This window comes from Acartia tonsa, chromosome 9, assembly GCF_053477335.1.
Source record: "Acartia tonsa isolate MP-2025a chromosome 9, ASM5347733v1, whole genome shotgun sequence".
In the NCBI taxonomy this organism is placed as follows: domain Eukaryota; kingdom Metazoa; phylum Arthropoda; class Copepoda; order Calanoida; family Acartiidae; genus Acartia; species Acartia tonsa.
Genome location: NC_137268.1, coordinates 9982021 through 10007114, shown reverse-complemented (window position 1 = coordinate 10007114; position 25094 = coordinate 9982021). Strand labels below are relative to the sequence as shown.

The following is a 25094-nucleotide window of genomic DNA, read 5'->3' as shown; positions in this document are numbered from 1 at the left end:
TCACCCCTCCAAAAAAAAAATAATTTAAGAAAGGTAAATTTTCCCCCCAGATAAAATGAATTATATTTGAGGAGGGGGGGGGGGGGGGTTGTTAATATGAGGTAATATTTGATTATCAATACAAAAGTTTTACAATAGATGTTTTAGTTTTACCTTTTAATTATTTATATGATCTCTATATTTGTGTGCAACAGTTACTTAGTTGCCTAGCACCGGGGGGAAGAACAATTTGTGATGCTTTTCTTATTTTCAATACCATCATACATGCTATACAAGGTTCATCATATGCAAAGGTTGCATAACTTAACAATTAAGTAAAATTACAATGTTAAACTTAAATACGTGAGACACCATAATTAAAATGATAGTTATTTGGTGCTTTTACAAAAAGTTAGAATTGAGTAATGCTATCCCTCTCCCCTCTCTCTTTTAATAAATTATTAGAAATAAGTGAAGGGAGGTGGTAATTTTTATCCTTTTCCTCCTGCAAGTGATTCCAACCCTGTAGGGCTCTCCACTACCCAATACAACCTAACCTAGCTTGACAAAATAATAAACAAACTAACACCCCCCGCCCCCCCCCCCTTTATATTTTTAATTTATTTCAGAATAAGGGGAATTTGTGTAAAAGTTTTCATTTTTCAAATGCAGTTTTAAACTATCGCATAATAATTATAAAGAATTTAATTACATGTAAATACTTAGTACCCAAAGTTTTTAAGCAAAAGAAAGAGACATCGTAGTTATAAAACTTTGGATACCGATAATATTGACAGTCCAATGCCCCCTCCACCCTTCCACGGTCATAGATGAAAGGTGTTTTGCATCAACTTTATGTTAAAAAGCAATTAATTATACTTAAATCTTATCTTTTTAAAGAGGCAATTTTTAGGAAAGTATTGCATTGCATAGGAAAATTAAATTTTAAATTGTTATTTACATGACATTAAAAACTTACAGGATGAATTATTGAGTAGATATGCTAAAACGACTACACAATTATAATAACATGAATTGAATTCTTCTCTGCTGGCATCCAAAGGTGTCTTTGTACCAGTCAACAATTCATTTTAAATAGTTGTCATACATTACAGTTAAATTATTCAAACTAGGAGCTACACCCCTATTAACTTTTATGTTGTTATCATATCAACACATTTTCTCGATAATATTTCAGCCATTGCTATATATTCAACTAGCAGCTACGCACCTAGTCCTAGAGGTATCTAGGGGCACATGAGGGAGAAGAGGGTTGATTTTGACTACCCATCTTTTTATTCCAGATTTAAAAAGAAAAGTTTTAGGGGTGTGATTATTTCTTGTGACGATTTTTCTTAGGAGGGTGGTGGTACCCTCCCCAAAAATAGCTATAAATTTTCTTTGGGCCTATGATGAGCTACCCTGTTAAGGAGAACCCGATCGGTTCAGCAGTTAATGAGATACTTTGTTACAAACATAAATACAGACAGACAAATAAAAATCCTGTTACTTTATCTAAATGATTAGGGGGGGGTGAGTGGGTTGTATCAGGGGTGATTGTACCCTTGTAGAGGAACGGTAGAGAGATGGTTCGTCCTTTTCCCCTAAACCGATTCTATGAATAACTTGTAGAGTAGCTTTACTGGGGAAAAATCCAACCCATACTTTAAATTATGTATTTATTCTAATGAAAATGAAAGACTATAAAAATATTATCAAAATTAGACAAATTTAAACAATTTAATATAATTTTTAAGTAAAAAAGCATGTATAAAGACCTATTTATTAAAATGGGGAAATAAGATTTATAAAACGAAGACCCTAAAAGGCAATGTTAGAGACAATAACCCTTCTAATAGAATGGTCATAGTACAGCTAAAAAATTATTAGCAAATATTGTCAGTATAAATTAACATTAGTAAAACAACACAAGAATCATAAAATTAGAGGTTTCGTGATAAACAAACTAAATTAAAAGAATGAAAATTTGTAAAATTAAAGAGGACATTGAAAAAACATTACTAGAAAAACCAATTTGAAACCAATAGTTTAATGTATTCTTGATGTAAAATAAAATAAAATGTGATCTTACTAATTTATGAAATGAATATTGTAATTTAGCTGAGATATACACACACTTTTAAATGCAAAATCTTAATAATCAGGTCGCCAATTTCTATAAAACATAAAAATCAACACAAAAATAAAAGTCATCCTTTTTGTCTCTCTTTTTTCCTAAGGCTTCAGGCCTATAAAAGTAAACCTGGAAGAGAGAAACAGTCAGTCGTTTTTTTACGGAATTGTTATATCACACAAACTCTTTTTAAAATTTCTAAAATTTAAGGGAAGACTCCCTTCTCTTTCTTTGGAATTTTCTTGAGAGTCTTGGCGGCTCAAACTTAGGATTTTACATTTGGAACACACCTAAAAAATAAAAAGTTTTGTTAGATAAATTCATAATACTTTGTTAAATAAATTATAGAATATCATTTTGATGTTGGTCAATTGAGATAAATTTAAAGATAGGTCCTTCTTAGGGCCTAAAGGCTTAGGCATCCGGACGGATAGTTATCTCCAAATTTTCTTCTGAAGAGAACTCCTATAGCGCGGTACTAGGTACCAGCAAGTCGCAAGTCACTACGGGGCTAAATAGGAATAACACAGGGAAGGTACGGTGGTGGCTCGGCTACCAACGGTTGATGATAGCACGCTATCTGACGGCCGATACTAACAACTGTATCCTCCCCCAGCTTCTGAAGTATAGGAAAGTTGGAGATCGTTATCTATTCGGACAATTTAACATTTTCGGATTAGAACTCTGAATAAGTTCACGTCTTAAAGGTAGTTTTGCTTTGTTAATACTCTGGAAGATCGGTTCGGAGCTAGACCTAGTGACTTTCTTACCTGACAAAGGTACCTAACAAAGAATCTCACGCCTCACGGGGTTGTAGGCAGCAGAACGGAATGTTGTAGTCATGTTCGCATGGCTCTAGTAATCACAACAGATCCTTCCAGTCCAAAAGTGTTGGCAGAGTTAGCTACCTAGGAATAAAAGGATTCTTAGAATAAAATAACAGCATAAAGTTATCGATAATATTTTAATACCATTTTCGGAATAGGGCTTATAGGAAAAAGATTATCCCTTAAATGTATTTGGGTTTAGGATCGGTGTAAAATAATATCACCATTCTAAGGTTAAATATATTTGTCAAAACAGGGATTAATGCGTCGCTGATCTGGAAAGGTGACATTGGTGAGAGATTGTGGTTCTGTGATAAAGGATTACATTTGTCCCTGGAACCCGGAGGCGACCCATAAAATTGGTTCCGTTACCGGATAAACCCAGGTAAGATTTAACTTTTTCCTTTTAGGAGGGAGAGGGCAAGGCCACTAAATAAGTCTTACCAGTAAAGCATCCATAAAAGCACAGCTCTTCATTGACAAACAAACATTCCATGTGTAGTGCAGCAGAGCATAGGCCACGCACAATGGTGCTCCATTTATCTTTGATTTAGGCCTCAATTCCATGTGTAGTGCAGCAGAGCATAGGCCACGCACAATGGTGCTCCATTTACCTTTGATTTAGGCCTCATTCCATGTGTAGTACAGCAATAACCTAAAATGGATGATATTATTATTGATCAATTAGAAGATGAAATATTAAATCCTCCACCTTATAATCCAGAATATGAACCTGGATTAAATAATGCAGTAAATCATTATCTAAGACTGGAGGAAATACCTAGTGCTCATGTTAGGCCTGAGATTCACTCAGCAACAGCAATGCTTGTCTTAGGCAATAGGCGACAAAATCGCATATTAAATAGGCCTCAAATACATTTACAGGACACTCCTCCCATACATGAACATGAGCCAAATATTCAAGTAATAAAACAAGAAAATAATGGAAATAAACCCCAAAATAAAAAAATAGTTAAACCAACTTCAGATTTTTCGGGTTATGAGTCAGAATCTAGCTATTATAGTGAGGATTTTGACAGACAAAAAAGTAAAAAACATTCTAAAAAAAGGCCTGACAGAATGTATGATCCACTTAACCCACATGGCAATGAGGACCAAAGACGCCATGAACAACAACATGATAGACATGAAAATCGTTATAAACACGATAAAGACAAAACTAAGTCAAGTAAAGAAAGACAAAATAAAAGAGACAATAGTGACAAAGAAGACAGGCATAAAGACAGACAGAATTTCTCTATGCCAAGGAGAATGAATAAACGTGGTAACAGTAGTGGTCCTAGCTCTAGTTCTAGCTCTTCAGATACGGAGTTAGATAGAAGGACTCCATCTACCAATAGAGATAACAGAAATAGAGAGACAAGACAAGAAAATAACTTACTTGGAAATATCTTATCTGAATCTCAAATGTGGCAACTTAAACTTCTCCTTCATGAAAACACATCCATCACTGACCTAAATACAGCAAAAATAATTAATCTCATACCAAATAATTTAGTGTGGGGCAGTTGTCAACACGAACGTATTCACAGACAAGTCAAAATATTGGGTAAAATCCCACCCCAATATGGAGAAAAAACTAACAATTACACTTTTTTTAGCACTTTTAAATATTTGGAGGAATATGAGATCCCTTTTACTCATAGTTCCTACAACAATATTCTCATTCACTATTTTAATGAAGAATCAAGGAATAAACTAGATATTCTAGAAATAGATCCTAATGCCCTTAGTGCTCAGGATTTTGTAAAATCGATCCTAACTACCATAGGTGCAGAATTACTCAACCCACATCAATATGAGAAACAATTCTACACTTATAGATTCACTGCTGAAGATGAAGACAAACCAAATAAAATAATAGTATATTTGGCAGCCATGTTGCAAAAAACAGGCAATAGTCATGAAAATCAAATGGCTAAACTTAGGGAGAAAATATGTACCTATTTGGTACCACCATTATTGCAATCTGCATTTTTGACATCCACCAATGTTCCTTACATTACTAAAGAGACAATCTTAAGCTGGTTTAGCAACAACAGAAGCTTTTATAACTCAGCCATTGAGAGAAAAAGAAAATTAGACAGACAAAAAAATGCAAATGTAAACCAAGTAGAAAAGGAAAAAACTTGTGAGCATTGCCAAAAGCCTCACTATTCTAGATACTGTTTAAAACATCCAGATGAAGCAGTTAAAAAAGCAAATATGGAATGGTGGTATAAAAAGAATAAAGAAAAAGCTAACAGTATAGTTTGTTTATTGTGTAATTCTGACACCCATGGTAGTGGGGAGTGTTTCACTTTCCCTAATGTCAATCCCTCCAAAGACCAATGCCCACGCTGCTTAAATTATGGTGTATCAAGATTATACCATCCATTGTCGGCGTGCAAATTCCCGCCAACAATGGAAAAAAACTAGTAGGGCAGCCGAGTATTTCTCAAGAAAGCAAAAACATACAATTACAGATAAAAATACCACAAGTTACGGATTCTTGGGACATACCCGGCACCCCTATTCTAGGGAAAAAATCACCTCAGAATCAATCTGGTCCCAAAATCAACATTTCTTTGTCCATTCAGATAAACCTGAAAAATTCGGATATTGATTATCAAAATGAAAATATAAAAATTAAGAATGTTGAAGTACTAGAATGTTCGACTACCCAAAATAGTGTCAATAATAATACCCAAAATAGTGTAAATAGTAATAATACTAATAAGCTAATAGAAAATATATTAATGGAAAGTCAAACATCTAATACTTCAACATTAAACTGTTCGTCTATAGACAATGATTTAAAAATAATAGAAAACTCTGTTGTTAATAATCCAATAGATAAAATTAATCCGCCAATAATTACCAATATAAAAGAAAATGTGTCTAACACAAAATTGGATAAATCCCCTAATTACGCGACGGATCAAAAAATAAATCAAAAAATTGAAAAATTATCTAGCAATAAAATTTCTGTTAATTTGCCTCAACAATTGCTATGCCCAGAGGTACAAATAGACAAAGTCGATTTAGAAAATAGTTTGGGGCAAAAAGAGGAAATAGACGAACAGATAAACATCAATAAAATAAAAAGCAAAGAAAATTACCCTGAGGATTTAGATGAGCAGAAAATAGACTACTGCAAAACAGTACAGTCCTCTTACAACTCTGACATATCTGAAAACAATAGAATTAAAGAAAAATCAGATTTTAAAAGTGCATTGTGCATGAAAAATGGGGCCAGAAACACAAAGGCTTTATCATGGCTCCAATATATTGAAGACTTTCCTTCTCAAAATAAATTCATGACAATCATGTTAGTTCTACTAACAAGTATGGTGATTGGTAGTACTCTTGCTTCATTTGGCTTATTATTTTTTATCATTGCATACATTAGTATGTCAAATGAGAGATTATTACTCATTGCCATGACTGAACGCGGAACCAACAGGATTGATATGAATAAGCATGAAACAAAGCCGGAGTTTAAGCCAATTAAATCGAGCAACCGTTTAATTAAAACCCTAAATAAAATAATTAATGTTTTAAATTATATTAGGGTTTATCTAGCTAAAAAGATAAGGTATAAAATAGCCATTATGCAAACGTTTTAAGAATCTCCAGATCCCATTCTTAGAACCATACAATGAGACACAGAGTTTCATTAATAAATTTATAGTATAAATGTATAAAGAGCATATTATTTGATTTCCAATTGCAAAGACCTAGAGCGTTGCAGACGAAAAATAAATTTTGCTTTCTAAGTTTAGCTGTTTTATGCTTATTACTGCTTTTTGAAAAAGAAAGGGACAATTTTAGTAAAAAATTGTCATCTCTGTCTAAACTTATGTAAGGTATCTAAAACTGCCATTATATTCATAATCATCTTTTCTGATTTACAATACTACATTTTTAAACCTAGTTATTTGTGATTAATAAGACATTTTTTCCAAATGATATGAATACTTTGTAGCAAATCAAAATTATCAAGTTTTTAGTGACATCTAGCGACAAATGTAGAACTAATATGTTGCAGATGTTACCAAATTTGGTTTTTGCCAGTATTTACGTTGTTATCGGCAAATTAACTATGTCCTTATTTCAATTATTGGGTTATTGTCAGTTTCAAGAAATCAATAGATAATTTTCAAAATAATTTTTAACAAATGAACAGTATTTAAACTATGCAAAAACGAAATTAACTAGGCAAAATGCAGAAATCATTATAGCTGAAACATAGATGTCCAAGTAAAGGGGTAATGGTGTATTTGTCCCTTACACCCCTCAAGTTTTTTTTAAATACCTTACATTACTCACCTTGAACATATAGAAATCCTCATTTTACCCCCATGCTAAGCAAAAAGCTTGGGCGTCCTTGAGTTAACATTAGTTTGCAATTTGCTCTTGGTTCTTTTGCCAGCACCCGGCTGTATTTACATTTTTGAATGATTCAGCTTATTTCAAAGACCCAACCAAAGGTCGTGTAAAAGGTCTTTGAGAAGGGGTGGTTGTTACATATACTATTTATTGCTCTATATACATTACTTTAATGCTTTATTTATAAAAGGCAAGAAAAAATAATAAAAAGTTTGAACAAGAATAGACATCATTATAATTATAAAGTAGGGCAATTATGTGTGCTTAATAAAATAAATAAATTCAATAAAATATTAAAAAGCTCAACAGACGACAATTCTAGTTCTAGAGCAGATACGCTATCTAATCTGTAACAATTACAGACATATCTAGTTTTGTAGCAAAAAAGAACATACAATCAAAATTATAAAATAACTCCCCACAAAACTGCATAAAACATACAATTTAGATATAGAATAATTTTGCTTAAAAACCTTCCTATACCTCCATTAGTATCCACAAGCCCTTCACACTTCTGCAGACAAATCCGGTACATCTGCATATTACAGGAGGCCCCAATGGAGAGTAAAACTGGTAGGAATTTCGCAATTTTCTCAGCTGTCAACAATGCCATCTTCTTTTCAGTTCACAGTTTCAGTTTCCTCAGCAAATTTCGAATCTCCAAAACACAATTACAGACATGATACCTAAAAATAAAATACAAGAATTAGTAACAAATAAATAAATAAGCTATTAAATTTTTTTGTAATAATCAGAAAACACCACACAATAATAAATTAGAATGACACCGTACTTTTGAAATAATAATTGGCAAAAACTTACTAACAGAAATGTGTCATCCAAAATTACAAGACCTTATTAAATAAGCATGAACTTAATCCCAAAAGAAATATAAATTTCCATAAGAAAAGTCTAACTAAATCCAATTTCTATAAATTATGTGTTTATGTAGCAAAATAGTCCAACAAATTTATCATCCATTGTCTTATCCCTTTAGACCCTTGTATAATTAAATCCAATTTTCATTAATTATGAGTTAATGTGTCTTAAACTTCCAACAAAATATCGTCCATTGTCTTATCCCTTAAAATCCCTGAAAATAAGCCTAATTTTAGCTAATAATTTTTATGAAAATGAATTTATAAATTCTGAGGTTTATGACCTAGTTCTGAACACATGTGTTGATTTTTAGACATGTGTGTTAAAAATCGCTCCAAAACATACATTTAATTCAACTTTTTACAAACTTTTAAATACATTAAATTGATTATCTTGAATTTTCAACTGCAAATTATACAACATTATAAGACTGAACTGATTAGGCTCTCTATCTGGTATAAGTTTGATTTAAGTTTCACTTTAGACTTAAAGATTTTATCTTTTTTTTTAGGCTTTACAATTTTTAAGGTAAACCACAGTTTTTCCATTACAAAATAATTTTAATAAGTCACACATGATAAATTACCACCTGATACCTCTAAAACCAATGCTTATTTCTCCATTTTTAACTAAACTTTTAAACAATTTTGATACATCCCAAACACTAATTAACAATTTTCCTATTCTTAATCAAAAAAGGCTAAATTAATCCGGGATAAAGGAATAAACAGAATCTTTAATGATTTTTAAATATTCAGAGTGTGCATTTCCTAAAGACGAGAAGTTATTAGCCGCGGCTGTAAAGTCCCGCAAATACAGCGTCACCGCTCAGGGTGGTTCTACCACCTGTATTTGTCAGGGCATTCCCGCCTATCCCAGCCACGCTCAGGTGGACAATTGAGAGGATTGACAATGGCTGATAATTTTTCAGGAAGGACAGCTCCAATTGAAGGGGAAAATAATTATATTGGGCAATATGAAACCTATCCCGAGGGACAATACCAATCTGTCCTAACCGAAGCCTTAAGGAAGCTGATGTTATCAGCTGAACACATAGATTTCCCATCCAGAGAACTAATGCAATTGGTTGAGAGGAATTTGACCGTTTATACCCCAAAATACAGACGTCCAATTACCCCATCTGAAATGATAACTTTGTGTCCTAATCAATGTAGTCGATGTTAAGAGATAGCATTGTGGCAAGCTAAAATGATTAACTATTAACAACCTTTCGTTCTTCTATAAGCTAATTAAAATATTGTTCATACTTTTTACAGCACTAAGCATCTATGGCATTGTAAAAGGTTTTAAGAACCTAAATATGAGTTTAAGCTTTTCCCTAAGAATATTCTTATAGGGGCGCAGCCAATAGTTGTATCATTGTGTAAAGAATAGGGCCTTTATGCTTTGAAACATGTATTTCTTAGGATGTGTAGATAAAATGGCGAGTTTTTTTGTATATTTTTGGCCTAAACAAAGAATATTTCTAAATGCAGTTTATTTTTTGAAATTAGTTGTTTATGGAAAGTAAATTGAATTTTTATAGTAAAATTTGAAAAACTTTATATGATAAAAACTTTTCTGAGGGTTCTAATATTATTAAACTGATAGATAGTAAATTAAGGAAATGCTTTGCTCCGAAATAATATAATTAAAATTTTTGTGTAAATGCATAAATATAGTGTTGAAAAAAGTTGACACATGTCAAGATAGAAAACAGACCTCATCAAAATTATTTTAGTTTTTAATTTTTGAAAGTACAACTTGCAATATTTAAACACACACACGCAAGCCTAAGATAAATTAATAACAATTTCTAAGATTTAGGACAACTTAATCTTAAATTACTTTCTAACAATTATTGAAAGCAGTTTTTAAATCGATTTGCCTTAAAAATAAATTTTTTTTCTTATTCTCTTTAAAATAGGAAGATAAAAACGCCGAACAATTTTTCTGTCAATTTTTGGCAAAATAATAGACAACTATTGGAAAAATTCGTTTTAGTGCGCATAAAAACAATCAAAATTTTGCGTAATAGAATAGGTTTTAAGCTATTTTTGTAATTTTTTCATTTCTTTACATATCCTCAGTGTTTATAGTACAATTTCCAGAATTTTTGTTGCAAAATAAAATTCCCTGTTGTTTAAAGAAAACAGACATGACGATCAGACTTCCTTTTTGCAGGTTTTTGGCTATTTCTATATTTTTTACATTTTCCCCCATATTTTTGGTATTTTTGGACCAGTCTTAAAACTCTTTAAGATATCATGATCAAAATAATTCTTCCCATAGTTATGAGCATCCTTTATGTAAGTTACTTTGACCGACAACATTATATAAATAAAAACAAGTTTTAGTGTTTATTTTACCCAATAAATCAATTAATAAATACACTACAAATCTACTTGTAAATATTACCATCAATGACCTTTTTGTGTTTCGCTATTTATAGATGTTGTCATCCTTGTTTTGCTACATTTAAAATATTTACTTCACTTATAAATCCTCTTTCTTGTAAATTTATACATAAAAAAGTTACAATTGCTAAGCCATAAAATTTTAAACTTTTAAAATGAACAAAAAAATATAAGGTCATTTAAAAACAAATGGGAAACTACACATATATGTTTTAAAGCAGAAATTTTACACACCACAACCCAACTGTTTCCCAAGCCACCTAGGCGGAACACACACGCAGGCTATATAGCTCTAAAATACATTATTCAACATCTAACAATAGGCACACATACACACAGCCTAGTTAGCTGTAGAGTACACTTTGCTAGGCCACTAAACTACACGCACAACTAATGCCGCCTAGGCACACACACACACAGCCTATTTAGCTGTAGAGTACACTCTACCAGACTAAACAGCGACAAGCACACACCTACCCACTTAGCTGAGAAAAAATTAAATGAGAAAGCAGAAATCAGCTGCCTATTTTTCTTCTAACCAAATCGGTTACACACATACACTAGCCTGGATAGCTAAAAAGCTAACAGCTGAAATAAAACAACACTATTAAAACAAACTTACAAAAAACTCTAAATTAAGAAAATATCAAACAAGCTGGATGGCACATGCACATTTCACACAACATAAAAATAAAATCAACATAAATAAACTAAAACTTTACTTATCAATATTTTTTTCACACACACCTTGATTTTTCACCTTACACGACACTCCTTAATAAAAACAAAACACCAAAGCTATCAGTATAAAACAAAAAAGCGATATTAATTCTTTCTCTCTTTCTCTCGACCCCTCTCTTTATCACTTTCTTTCACTCTTGTCTTAAATCTATAAGTCAAAAAACCAATGTCTCTTATGTCAATTACTCTATAGAAAGACAGAAAATAATGCCTTATATGTTTTATACAGAATGATATTAACAAAATAAATTTAAGTTTTTAAAATATAAACCACCCTCCCAACTCCCAACAAAATGAACTGAAAAATAAAGCAACTAATAAAAATCACTCTCAAATTTATCTCTAACTTATATTAAAACCCCTCCAATTGAGCAAAATTTTTTTTTTGCAAAGGGGGAGAAGTTATTTTGCTAAGCAAATAACTATCTAATTATAAAAATATCAGTCACATATTCTGCTTACATTAAACAAAACCTAATCTTTTGCTTCACCTAAAATAAGAATAAGCATGCATGTATCTTATCCCCCAAAAAAAATAATTAAGGGGTCTTCTTTTAGCTTCACAATCCTATAAAAAGGGATGGGAGCACCATAGGCCCTAAAGGACCAAAATAGAAGCAAAAGGAACACTTACCTAGAAAATCAGTGTACAGGCTACTCCGTCTGCAATCAAATATAGGGCGGACATTCACCAGTTACTTGATCAGCAATGAAATGTTGGAACCACAGTTGTTGTATTAAAACTGGGAGCCGAGTAGATATGACTGAAAAAACAGAAAAAATAAATATTAAATCAAGCTAAAAAATATTCTACAAAATATAAGCTGTAAATAAGATTATTTAAAAAAGAAAAGCACACAGAAAATAAGCCAAAAGACATTCACACTTAAAAAATTACATCTAAAAACATTAGGATTTAATTATCTGCACTACACTCTTGTTCTACTCTTGTTCAGAATACTTTTTTTCTCATCATAAAATCCATTATAAATATAAACCAATTTTTTTATCATTCTATGAAAACTTATACAGCTCATAAATTACGAACAAATAAAATATTTTAAATTAATACCCATCTAAATTGAGTCTAAATGATAATATCATTACCTCATAACTGCTATCTTAAGTAAATTTTGTACACCAACAATAAAGCCCAATAAGTGAGAAAACGGCAGAACAAATAGCTAAACAGCTACATGATAATCTAAAACAAAGAAAAAATAATTGTAAAATGAGACAATAATGAATAAGACAATAGTAAAAAACCAAAAAACTTTGTAATTAAAACACCATTATTTTAAAATTAACAACAAGATAAAATTATTAGTTGTTTTGAAGAAACACAGTCTCTTATCCAATATTAAATATGAGTTCGATACTTAAAAATTCATCAAAGAATTATAACTTACCAAATAAAATAACAAAACCAAATTAGAAAGGATCTCCTACATCGTCATCCCACAAATAGCGGCAAACACCACGCTTCTTGGAACCTTGTTCCAGGACAGGAACATTCTGCTCCATGTAGGTTGTCTTGGCGGATAAATAGCGGCCCAAACAAATCCCAAAAAATCTCATCTTCTTTCTCAAAACAACTGAAAAATAAGAACAATTAAAAAATATTAAAATAGCTATACAATTTTAGAAAAATCAATCTTTTAAGTATCGGTCTAATACTCCATATATCTATTGTATCATTAAAAAAGCTATAATTTAAAAGTGAAAGAGGATGTTGCTCTTATGATGTAAAAAAACTTGGCAAGGTGTCTAATCACGTTGTCATTGGTGTGCAGTGCATAAATCTAAAAAACGTTTTATTCTTTGCTCAATAATCTTTTATTGGAAGAAAAAACAGCTTTTTGGACTACAACACTACCACACCACCTCCTAAATTAAATCAAGATATCCATGTTTTTAAAAAATGTAAAGCTAAGATAGATACACACTCTACTACTTTAATTGGAACAATAATAATATTTAATAATTTTATTCCAGGTTTCTAACTCTTTTATTATAGGATAACACCAGAAAAAACAGCTAGTAATCATCAATTTCCTAGGATCCGAAAATGGAGAACCATATCAGTCTCATACTTGAGACAAAAAACCAACGAATGACTGTTAAAGACTAAACTACTAAAGACTTCAAATATTTTGAAATGGTCCATTTTTATCTCTTCCTAACAAAAATACTCAAAAAAGAAGACGGCAATTAAAAGTTTCGATATCTTCAATCAACCTTTTTCTCCCCTGTAAAGAATATTAAAAAACTTTCCTTTTTTCAACTATCAGAGAAATAGGGATAGGAAACTCAACAGAGAGCTGAAAAATTTAGGTGAAAAACACTCAAATAATATATATTTCCCATTCATAATTTACCCATTACATGCAATGATATACTTACTTTGTATGTGTACCACAACCCACTAGTTGGAGATGTAGCAGTGCGGCAGGTGTCCCAGAATAAACAGCTGACAGTGGAACAGTCAGGGAAGCTTTTCATACTCGTTTATTCAGGTGGAATACAGCGGTTCCAAACAACCTAAAATAAAATAACAAAAATTATAAATGAACTACAAATAAAACAATAAAGTATAATACATAAATAAAATACTAAAGTTTGCATTGCTTTGTTAATTTCTTTTTAAAGTCTTTTTTCGATTTAAGGCTTTTCAGAATAGTACATTTCATTAAAACAATCCAATGGTTCATTAGTCAAAGAATGAAAAACTTACTTACATAATTAGGTGATATTTGGATAGGTTTAATATTACATTTTGAAAACTTTTTCACGATAGTTAATTTAACCAATCTTTTCTTAAAAGAAACAAAATAAGTTGTTGAAAACTACTAAAATTGGAAATAAAAAAGTTCAAATTGTTTTTATAAATGCTTTGAATTGATTTAAATGCGTATTCTGTACTAAAAAATAACAATTTTCTTTAAGTTTTTATGTAGACTGTTTTCCCTTGCTATTAGTAAGATGGCCGACGGGCGACGTTAGACTGATACAACGAATATAGAGATTTGAACCTTTTGCGCGTCATAGGTTAATCACATATATAGATTGGATAATATTTTTCTCATTTTTATTTTCTACAAAATTAAATATTCTTTGCTAAAAATGAATTTCAAAATAAAAATGGCTTTTGCATTAAACAATTACATTTTAGTATAAATTTAAGTTCTGTAAGTAATTAACATTATTTCCGACACTTAATTTTTGCTCTGTGGTGAAGAAATAGGTTGCGTGACTTTACCTTGACATATTTTAAATCATTAAACTTTAGTCTTGTTAGGGAAGCCTTCTCTCAGTCTTCGTGGGGTGATTTGACTGGATTCCTCCTAAATATAAAACAGTATGGCTACCAGGGAAACTTATACTTGTATTAATAATAAAAGAATTAAGACTCTATGACAATCTCTCAATATTTAATGCCTATTTTGGGAACTTTCTGATGACTCATGACATCGAGAGATTGAAACTAATAAGTGAGAACAAAACTGGGAATATGATATTGCTTGAAATTTATGCAATAGCAACTAACTTTAGGGTCTTTTTGACTGTATAGTCGGGTTTTTAGCTATTTTTTTTTTTATATAAGGACTCTTTAAGAGTTTATTATTTATATCTGAAAGGATCTAAGTAATTTTTACAAAATTAGAACCGACTATGAGATAAATGTAAAAGACTTCATATACCTACTAGCGGTTACGCCCTTAGAAGCCTCTAGGGGCAATTAATGTGTGAGGTCTTTTCACCCATAATAGTTTACAACCTTCCATAGACATATAAGAAGCTTCATTGTAAAGGTGAACCATATCGGTTCAGCGGTTAGCGAGATCTTTCGCTACAGACAAAAAAAGGCTTACTACTTTATAAAATAGGATAAAATCAATAAAATATGTAGCTTTTGCTAACGCGTAAAAAGAACTATAACAGTTTAAATAAAACTACTCTATAACTAGCTAGATATGGAAATAAAATAAAATAACAAAAGTAATTGTTGGAAAAATATTTGGCCCATAACAAATAAACTGAAACAACCCAGCTGCTCTTTAAAACAATTTCCCAAGAAGTTGATGTGGACCTTATATTTTTTTCAACACACATAATGTTATATAATGTACAACTAGTAGAAAGGAGATGAATATGACGAGGCTATCATATTTGTCCACTTGACATTAGTTCAATATAGTAAAACTAGTGTTTTAAAGGTCAAAAATAAAAAAGTTACAAATTTGATACTTACCAAAAATTGAGAGCCCAAACTACGACTACAATCAAGAACAAAAAACAGCCAAACTACTGCAAAAGGGCCTGAAAAAATAAGAAATTCAATTTTTAGATCTAATCAAAAAAGAATAAATTCAATTTTTAAAACACATAAAATTCAATCATTGATAAATAATTATGTTCAGGTCATAATGCAGGAATATGATTGAATTTTATGGAAAACAACATTTTAAAAATATTGTTTCTTTAAAAAATACATATAAAATTTAGTCTAAAAAACATCTGTTTAGTGAGAGATAAAGGAAGGACTAAATATTATATAATAAAAACGTAGCATAAGATTAATGACCTTAAAAAACGAACTTTCGAATAAAACAGTAATAAAATGACCAAATTTGAATAAAAGATAATTGTTTAATGTAATGTCTTTCTATTTTTTAACTCTTCCCAATAGAAATGGATTAATAAATAAGTGATAAAAAATATAAAGACAAATTATGTAATAATAGTTTAAATTGCTAAATAGTCAACGCATAAAGAAATTAAATTTTAGCCTTAAGAAACAAAACAAAAATTAGTTTACCAGTAATGGTGTACTTATTTCTTCATTAATCAACGCATTTTTGTTTCAACATTTTTACCAACCAAAGCCGAGTACACCCAATTTTATCAGCTTGGTTCAACATGATAATCTAAACAATATGTTACAATTGATTTTTAACTTATATAATGCATATTATAACATGTACATATATAAATTTAATCACGAAGGCTTTTATAAAACTTTTTACCGAGATTTTAAGGGAAAACTAATATTTATCACCAAAAAGAAATTAGCCGTTTAGAAAATTATATATTTTTATCATATTTTTCACTGAATAGAGCCTAAAAAGGCAATTTTTAGCTTAATTCTTCCCTTTTTAAAATGAAAAATTTCCAGCGTCTAGCTACCATAACAAAATTAGACGCCATTTAATGCGTCATATAAATAGAGTGTTCAAAACTTAACGCGGCATTCATTACATCCGTGCGCTTACCAAGGTAGGTAAGACGACCTTAATGTTTTGGTATAAGTTTTAAAGGGCCTTCTACTTTTTAACATAGTATATAAAAGAATTATTTGAAACATAACTTAAAAGCATGTTTTAAAAACCTAATATTATATTAAAAGTACGTCCGTGTAAAAAACAACAAAAAAATCATTAAAATAATAAACGAAAGATATCCTATGATTTAAAACACCTCAAAAAACAAGGCTGTATGAAACACGGGTCATCTTTAGCCTCCTGAAACGTGTTATAATCGAGCTTTTCTTTTTGAGGGGGGTACATGGTTCGTCCTTTTCCCCTAAACCGATTCTATGAATAACTTGTAGAGTAGCTTTACTGGGGAAAAATCCAACCCATACTTTAAATTATGTATTTATTCTAATGAAAATGAAAGACTATAAAAATATTATCAAAATTAGACAAATTTAAACAATTTAATATAATTTTTAAGTAAAAAAGCATGTATAAAGACCTATTTATTAAAATGGGGAAATAAGATTTATAAAACGAAGACCCTAAAAGGCAATGTTAGAGACAATAACCCTTCTAATAGAATGGTCATAGTACAGCTAAAAAATTATTAGCAAATATTGTCAGTATAAATTAACATTAGTAAAACAACACAAGAATCATAAAATTAGAGGTTTCGTGATAAACAAACTAAATTAAAAGAATGAAAATTTGTAAAATTAAAGAGGACATTGAAAAAACATTACTAGAAAAACCAATTTGAAACCAATAGTTTAATGTATTCTTGATGTAAAATAAAATAAAATGTGATCTTACTAATTTATGAAATGAATATTGTAATTTAGCTGAGATATACACACACTTTTAAATGCAAAATCTTAATAATCAGGTCGCCAATTTCTATAAAACATAAAAATCAACACAAAAATAAAAGTCATCCTTTTTGTCTCTCTTTTTTCCTAAGGCTTCAGGCCTATAAAAGTAAACCTGGAAGAGAGAAACAGTCAGTCGTTTTTTTACGGAATTGTTATATCACACAAACTCTTTTTAAAATTTCTAAAATTTAAGGGAAGACTCCCTTCTCTTTCTTTGGAATTTTCTTGAGAGTCTTGGCGGCTCAAACTTAGGATTTTACATTTGGAACACACCTAAAAAATAAAAAGTTTTGTTAGATAAATTCATAATACTTTGTTAAATAAATTATAGAATATCATTTTGATGTTGGTCAATTGAGATAAATTTAAAGATAGGTCCTTCTTAGGGCCTAAAGGCTTAGGCATCCGGACGGATAGTTATCTCCAAATTTTCTTCTGAAGAGAACTCCTATAGCGCGGTACTAGGTACCAGCAAGTCGCAAGTCACTACGGGGCTAAATAGGAATAACACAGGGAAGGTACGGTGGTGGCTCGGCTACCAACGGTTGATGATAGCACGCTATCTGACGGCCGATACTAACAACTGTATCCTCCCCCAGCTTCTGAAGTATAGGAAAGTTGGAGATCGTTATCTATTCGGACAATTTAACATTTTCGGATTAGAACTCTGAATAAGTTCACGTCTTAAAGGTAGTTTTGCTTTGTTAATACTCTGGAAGATCGGTTCGGAGCTAGACCTAGTGACTTTCTTACCTGACAAAGGTACCTAACAAAGAATCTCACGCCTCACGGGGTTGTAGGCAGCAGAACGGAATGTTGTAGTCATGTTCGCATGGCTCTAGTAATCACAACAGATCCTTCCAGTCCAAAAGTGTTGGCAGAGTTAGCTACCTAGGAATAAAAGGATTCTTAGAATAAAATAACAGCATAAAGTTATCGATAATATTTTAATACCATTTTCGGAATAGGGCTTATAGGAAAAAGATTATCCCTTAAATGTATTTGGGTTTAGGATCGGTGTAAAATAATATCACCATTCTAAGGTTAAATATATTTGTCAAAACAGGGATTAATGCGTCGCTGATCTGGAAAGGTGACATTGGTGAGAGATTGTGGTTCTGTGATAAAGGATTACATTTGTCCCTGGAACCCGGAGGCGACCCAGAGATATAGGGGGTGTGGACACCTAGTAATGTATTCAACCCCCTTAATTTTACCAGGGGGTTGATACAACCCCCCTTATGATCGCCTCTGATCTCAACTAACCAGGATTTTTTTTTTCGGTTTTGTGGTATAACTTTTCAATTGGATTCGTTCTAATTCAGTTGTAATATAACAAAAGTTTTACTAAACTTTGTATTTAAAAGCAAATTTTCAATAAGTTGATCTAATTTTATAAATTAGTTTAATTAGATATACAGTAAGTAACTATAGAGAAATTGGCTTCAGACCAAAAATTTAAGTTTGTATTAAAAGATAATCATGAAAGTAATTTTTGTTTTTAATTATAACTTTTTAAAATCACCATTTGTTATTAATGAAATGTTACTCCTTAGCTCATGATAGAATCATGCCATTGATTTCACATTTTGTATGATGATTAATATAACAGTTAGGTATAATTTTTACTACATTACACAACATAGACTTCCAAGGGTGTGGGTGAATGGGTGTTTGCTCCCCTTGAACTTTGAATCACCCCTTTTTACTCCCATACAATTTTTAAAAAAACATTAGATTAACCCCCTAAAACCTTTGAAACACCTTCTATTACCTAACTCAAAATAAAAAGCTTGGACGTCCCTGTTTCACAATTATCCTATGAAATATATTTTCAAACGTCGCTTTTATGGAAGTTGTCATCCTTTTTAATCTTACGTTACTAAGTTTGATCTTTTTTCTACATATGTCTGTTTTGTGTTTAATAATATACTTTAAGCTTGACTTTTTGATCTTAACCGTTAAAATGGATATATTATTACTTGGATCTTACACCAGATTTTCATGTTCTATAATAAAGTGAAACACGCAGCGTTCTAAAATTACTGTTCCCCCCTTCCACCCCCTTCATCCAACCCCAATACTACTGGATGAACGAACTGACCAATAAATGATTTCCATATTAGCAAGCTAAATTGACGACAATTATTCCCCTTTAAAAATATCCACGTATATCATATATCCATTTATCAAGTCTTTCTTTCATACACTTAAAACTAAAATTGTCTGTGTTAATTTTAAAACATGATCTAAATCACTTTTTATACTTTAACAAAGTATTTTCTGACATAATTATATAGTCCAATCGTTTTAAAACATTGTAAAACGATTAAATACAAATTTTCGATTCGTTGCTATCAAAATACAATCAAAGTATTTGAAAATTTACAATGAGTTATTTAAGCAAAAAACATAATTCAATACATAAATAACTTGTAAATGTTCTTTATTACTGCTGTGCTTAATTATATTATTATTGCTGAACTACTTATTGTCGAAATTGTTCTAGTTTTAATTCCAATTAACCTATCTCTGTTTGCCTATATTATGCAATATGTAAACAGTTAGAGTAATTTTCTAAAAATAAACAAAAAATGCCACTGAAATGAAATTAATGAAGTGTAAATTCTAAATTTTAAATTTAGTTTATTTGCATAGTTCTGCATAAATATAAAAATGGATTTAGAATACACGTGGATATTATGACGGAGGAAAAATTGTCGTCAATTTTGATTGCTAACATAGACAGTTCGTTCATACAGTTAGAGGGGAGTGGTAAAGTGGAAGTATGGGGGCGGATCGTTAGTTTTACTTTATTAGAGTACATTATATTCTGGTGTAAGATCCAAGTAATAATAATTCCATTGTGTACGTAAATAAATATTCAAAATAGACAATAAAGTTGGCCAATAAAAATTATTCGAGGGCAAACTTGTGAAACATCCCAGGGACGTAGGGATAGGACAATGAAAAACTATTTAGTCTTACACCTAAAAAATTCTTTGTAACACTTCTTGAGGTGCATATATGGCAACTCTCCCGTTTGTTGTCGTCTATGGTTAAGTGTTTGAGTCTCAGTTTTGATTAAAGAAATTAAAAATAAAGTTTATTGCTATTTAAAGAGTTATAGCAAATACAAAGACAGGACTTGTAGACATAGCCTAATAATGCAGAGTTAGCTATGGGTGTTAATTTAGATCGATAACAAGAACGAAAAAGTATAAAGCTCAACATATAAATGATATTTGTCTTTGGGCTTTAGAAGTTACAACATTCAAATTTAAGTATTTTTTTAAAAATGTTAACACAAAAAGTGAAAATATTGACAGAAGATTATTTTATCTACAATTTATATATCCTTTTGCGCATGGCATATAAAATGAAAAGAATGACTCCTAAAATGTTTATAATTTCTCAGTAATTAGGTAATAAAGGTTAGGTAAACCAGTAAAAATTAAATTAGGTAAAAGAATGGATATAGAATACGTGGATGCATTTACAGGGTCGTCCAATTAGGTTACTAATGTAGATCTGATTCAGTATTTTATTCAGTAAGAAGGGAGGGGATAGGGTAAAGGGTGGATGTTGGGTATAGTTACATTAGTCAGCTGCGAATATCACTTTATTATTGTACAAGAAAAAATGGAGTAGCATCCAAGTAATAATATATCCATTGGTAAAAGCTGAAACTCGAGTTAAAGCAAAAGTTTTAAATATTTGGAGCTTTAACTAAAACTTAGTTTTTTAATATAAATCCCCCCATAAAAAAATTATTTGTATCATCTTTAAAACTTTTTTAACCTAACCTAACCTAAAATAATAAAAAACGTTTTATAAATAAATTCGTTTGTGGTCTTAATGGTTTTAGGCTATTGGGCTATAAGTACCCCTAGCTACATTAAAACCAAAGCTTATAAACTATAAGAGCAAAACCACTATTTTGGAAAAAAAATTAATAATTGTTCAATGCTTAATTAAATACTTTAGGTGAGTAAAACATTAATTAAGCAAATTACAGATTACAGAATTACAGTAACAATCAGAAAAATTGCTATTCTTAATGAAACAGCCTTGAAAATAAAACTTGAAAGGGCAATTATATACATAGCTTGCAAAGTAGCAACAAAGTTTTAGAAATAAAATCTTTAAATCGTTGAATATGAGCTTTTAATAAGATATCTTTAAGATATCAATCTTTTTATTAAAAAATTTAATAAAAAGGATGACGATCTTATCCCATAACCATATGATATAAGGAAAGACAAACGGACACTAAAAAGATTAAATTAGCTACGCTACTAAAAATGTTATTGTACTACAAAAGACAATAACAGCATGAAGAAATTAAGCCACAAAACTGATTATACTTAAGTAGGCATTGTCAATTCAAAAGCTGAAACATTTTTTCCCTTCAGAAACTACGGTAAGATACACAAATACACTATTGTGTATTGAGAGAGTAAGTACACAAATTTATTTTACATCTATTTTTTTTAGTTTTTGAAAATAATAATATCTTTTTAGCGTTATGCATATAGGAATATTGTCTCTTAAATATTTAAATAGAATTACAAAAAATAAAAAAAGTTAATTCTGTAATTCAATTTAAATACATACCAGTGAAATAATAATTAATTTTATATATTTTTTTAAGGAAACCTACACACACACTTTTTCAACCTAGTTTTTGCCTTAAAAACTTTTTTTTGTGACTTTCTAATGTACAAAAGTCCATTCGTGTATCTATCTAAACTAGAATTATGCCTGTAGCTGCTTCCCTTATTTTTTTTCTACAGATATTTATCAAATTTGTTTTGACAAACAAGGACAGATTTGTAATTAGACACCGAGTTAATTGCTGCTTGTCCTATAATTCCACGTTTATTGTATTGTATGCATTTTAAATAGAAATAGGAGAGAAGAACTATAGTGTGAACCCCTTTTTCGTAAATCTGACGAAGTAACTTTTCCAGCTGACAAAAACTTTAAAAATTTTTTAGTATATAATTTCTAGAAAGCTAACTTTATATTAAGGAATTCAACAATTCATAGCTAACTTATTAAAGGATTTGTAATATGCTTTACACTATATATACTAGAAAATAAATTTTAACACGATATAATTTTCGTGAGAAAAGCTTTATTTTAAGAAATTCGACTATTTACAGCTGACTCTTTATATGAAAAAAATGAAAAAAATATGCCCTTTCCTTTTACCCATATGTGTACAGTGTATACACAGTACTACGCTAGGTCCTGTTGAAAACGTAACGAACGTACTGTTGTATTGAGCTATTTGTTGTTATTTTATTTTTATATACTTTATTTCGAGGTAAACATGAAACAAACTATGAATTTATGTATTTTAAATGTATATAATAGATACAAATTACGAATTAAAGATTATAAATCATGTAAATCATGTACATTTGAAGTCCGAGATATTATTTTTTTTTTTTGAATAGAAACTCAAGAAAAAAATATGATTTTATTAACCTAAATTCATAGAGGGATTTTTATTATTTTACAACGATTGCAATAGATGAAGCATATTTATTATTAATGCACAGATAAAACATAGATGTGAAACAACAATATTAAGGCAGTACTTCATGTGATGGACTTGATTCGAGTAAAAGTGGAAAGAACAGCTCTAATTAACTCTAATGAAAAAACTAGAAAACTTCAGTTTAATTCAACCAATGAGATTTCATGTATGCTCCGATGCGATTCATTTATTGGCTCAATCAGACATTACCTCTCTTTCTTAGTACCTTTATTGCATTTTAATACAATGTAAAGATTTTATGCTAGATTGTGCAATATAAAAAATATTAAAATTAAAATTGTCATATACATATAATGTTAAAACAAAGCTGTTTTAATGCATCAAAAGTTCAGCTGATTTCAGAGAAGGGTCCTATTTGGATTGTTATTTTTTTTAAATTTTCCACATAGATTAGTACAAATTCATTAGAGGCAAGTGACGTAGCCTCAAGTTAAAAGATTAAGAAATATATATGTTAATCTAAATATCTCTAAAATTATAGATTCTAAGTAGATCTTAAAAAAGATAAAAGCCTGAAAGTCCTAAAAGGAAAGAGCATATTCAGCAACTAATTGTTATGAGAGACGCCACTTAATTATTCTTAAAAATGCTTTTAGTTCAAATTTAATACAGTAAAAAAGAACAAAATATGAAAATTAAAATTAATTAAATATTAGAACAAAAGTTCTAGACAGACTACAATAACAAAGCAATAACTTAAACAAACAGACTAATTTAGACTAATCTAATTTATAAAATTGCACTTGTGAATGGGAACCAAATAAGACAATGGACCATCAAATAATAAGAAAAGATATCTAAAAATAATTTCATCTTTTGCTTCAATATTTTTTCAATTAGCTCTTAATGCCTTTTGTTCATATTTTTCTTAACTGTTTATATTTTAGTTTCTCACATAGTTTGTGTCATAGGCTTGTGAATTTATGCAGGGACCGAGGGGACATTAGGCTGTTTATTACACAAGTACACAAAGTTTTATAATAACACTTTCTTACTCGGTTGGCTCAACAACTTTGGAGAGTTTTAATGTAAGATGATACGTTTTTTATTTTTATTTTGGGACTAGTCCACAAAGTTTTATAATACCTAACGTTCTCTTGTAGTTGTCATAACAACTTTGGGGACTTGTATTAAATTTTGATTGGTTAATTCATTAAGTTGAGTGTCCAAACGTTTAAACACGTTTTACAGAAAGTAATTTTTAATGTATCATTAGTAGGGAAGTACATAAATCTATCTTATCTCTTTAGATCCTTGGAATATGTGTATCTTCATTATGTAATAAAAACCGAGGATTGCAAGTAGCGAAAATATAATTTGATACAAACTCAAAGTTGTGGGTAAACGTCACAAGAAACTTCAAAAGCTTTATGCGATAAACGTAAAAGTTTACATTTAGATTGTTTAAATACGTTTTATTTGAAGTGAATTGTAGATTTGAATAATTTTCTAATTATATTTAAAGCTACAATCCTTAAAATAAATACAGGGTTTTGGACGCATTTTTTAATTTTCTAGATATGAAAATTCTGGTGGTTCCGATTGGACATGAAAACTAAACGGTGAAATAATATTAATATTACCTCACTAATGTAATCTCGAACTAATCATTCTTTTTTTTCTATCAGCTGTGACCCGAGTAACCTCCAGGTTCTTCTAATCGCCAATGCACTCTAAAAAACATAATATTATTATTTATTTGTAAGAGATTAATGTAACAAAAAGTAAATAATTAAGTTGACTGCCAGTGTGTTTTTTTTAACAAAAATCTAGCCATCTACTGCACCGATTTAGTTTTCATTCTAACGGAAAAACTCAACAAAAAAAACTTTTCTGCGGGAGACTAGACCAACCCTCTCAATAGAAACTACACTTATACTTACACTTACAATTATATTCATAAAACTAAATTTTAAGATAGTGTTATGATATTGACAAATTGACATCTAAAATTTAATTTTAAATTTTGATATAAAATTGTTATACGTGGATATTATGACGGAGGGAAAATTGTCGGCTAACATGG

At 30.2% G+C, this 25094-nt stretch overlaps 1 protein-coding gene and 1 long non-coding RNA gene across 4 annotated transcripts in view; both read right to left on the bottom strand.

Annotated features, from left to right (window-relative positions):
• Positions 1–24749, bottom strand: part of LOC145328186 (uncharacterized) — a 155503-nt gene extending 130754 nt beyond the window's left edge. Inside the window, exon 1 of the mRNA XM_080171774.1 lies at positions 24652–24749. The gene's annotated coding sequence lies outside the window, so the exon portion shown is untranslated. The remainder of the gene's footprint in view (positions 1–24651) is intronic.
• LOC145328183 (uncharacterized) lies at positions 1645–16299 on the bottom strand. 3 transcript variants are annotated; one of them, XR_013882385.1, is made up of 14 exons: positions 16189–16299; positions 15622–15689; positions 14629–14713; positions 13773–13910; positions 12779–12964; positions 12477–12573; positions 12004–12133; positions 7816–8018; positions 6063–6132; positions 5494–5546; positions 4343–4416; positions 3385–3595; positions 2884–3021; positions 1645–2403 (listed from the first exon to the last, which is right to left on the bottom strand). It is a non-coding gene; the product is annotated as an uncharacterized LOC145328183 (long non-coding RNA). The 3 variants fall into 3 exon arrangements; XR_013882384.1 differs by lacking the exons at positions 14629–14713; positions 15622–15689; positions 16189–16299 and adding an exon at positions 14108–14503 and having other exon boundaries at positions 3385–3483; positions 3555–3595; XR_013882386.1 differs by lacking the exons at positions 1645–2403; positions 2884–3021; positions 3385–3595; ... (1 more) ...; positions 5494–5546; positions 6063–6132 and having other exon boundaries at positions 7601–8018; positions 14108–14713.
• Positions 24750–25094: the final 345 nt, after the last annotated feature.